Source organism: Brassica oleracea, chromosome C3 (assembly GCF_000695525.1).
Source record: "Brassica oleracea var. oleracea cultivar TO1000 chromosome C3, BOL, whole genome shotgun sequence".
NCBI lineage: Eukaryota > Viridiplantae > Streptophyta > Magnoliopsida > Brassicales > Brassicaceae > Brassica > Brassica oleracea.
The window spans coordinates 16746622-16748289 of NC_027750.1; positions in this window are offsets into that span (position 1 = coordinate 16746622).

The window sequence follows — 1668 nt, forward strand, 5'->3', positions numbered from 1 at the left end:
AGTGGCGTTCGGTGGAAGCTCTTGCAGCTTGTACTGGCTGGAGTCTGATGGGAGTAGCTGATGGGGTTGTGAATCATCTGGAATGGCTTGTGCAGCCTCATCTTCTCCTTCTTCATCAACCACGCCCTTGCCTTTGGTCTGATATTTTGGCGTGAAGAAGGATGGCTTGTCTACTAGTGCGGTAGCAGGGGGTAGGAACTCAACTGCAGCCTCTGAAAGTAGAGAAGTGAGACCGATCTGAGGTAGGTGGCAGTAGAGTGTTTTCTTCGCTCGGTCCTGGAATACGTAGACGTAAGGACCATCCCGATCGATCCTCGAGTGGGGACCAGCTATGAACTCCTTACTTACTAGAGAAATGACATCCAGGTAGTTCCAAGCAATGTTGTTCGATCTGTCCAGTGCTACCTCCTGGTTCTTGCAGTCTACACCCACATGTCTAAGGATCCGAGTAATCACTGCACCAAATCCACATGCATTGCTCTTGGATTTGGTTACTTTCCCCTTGTATCCTGCTAAGTTTGCGGCCAGCACCGCTCCCATGTTGAAGGCAGTAGCAGGTGGGAATGTAGAGTTTCCAAATGCCGGTAGCAAATGCCTCACACCTTGGTACAGGAGGCACAACTCCCATTGCGTGACTGATGCGGCTGTGGTTGTCCCGTATAGCAATGAGCCAATGAGGCGTGTCGCATATCTCAGTACTGGGCTCCGGATAAGTGACTCCTTTGCCTGAGAAGATCTATAAACCCATGTGCCAATCGTTTCCCAGAAGTTCAACAGCTCTGAAGTCCAATAAAGACCATATGTCCTCTCCCCCGCACTCAATCCAAATAGTCCGCAGAGGTCTGTGAAAGATACCTCATAGTATACTTTCTGCACTACGAATGCCAGAAAACCTTCCTCATGCCTATCATCGGGACGGGTGACGTATGCGGATGCTATGAACTGGCGTACCAACTCCGGATAAGTGGGTTCCTTGAGGTTGCATAGTTGGCCTAGACCCATGTTCTGGAACAGTCCTTCAATGTCTGCTTGGATTCCCAATATTGTCATCGTCTCAGGACATGCTAGTTGTGTAGCCGGAACGGCTACCTTCTTCATGTTGTTGTAGTGGGTGGTATCAGACTTATCCCACTTCTTTGGCCTTTGCTTCTCCAGCTGTGACGAACCCGCTTCTTGTGTGTTTTTCTTTGCTGATGTTTTCGTGCGCTTCATTCTCTACAAAATAGAATCATTGCTCTCAACATGGTTATAATCAATTAAGAACTCAAAGCAACATGAAAATGAAAAGCGAAATCGAGTTGTGATAAAAAAAAAAACAAATTGAAAAAAATTCTCAATCCCTAAATAATCTCAAATCCTGTTCCAAACTCGTTAATCACAGACAATTGTGTTCTATTCCATGTTTAAACATCTGTTTCATGCATATTTGATCAAGGAATCAACACGGAAATAAGAAATTCACAAAACCCAAAAAATTGCTCAAGAACACGATTTCAGAATGTGGAGATTCGCGGAGTATACCTGTCTTAGGGTGAAAACGAGTGTAGGAATCAGGTAGAGCTCAAAAAATCAAGTGGAATGGAGCCCAAAATTGTTCAAATCGGATGATTATAGAGAGAGAAAGAGGGGGGGCGAATTATAGGGGAAATCAGAGGGGATGAGAGTTCT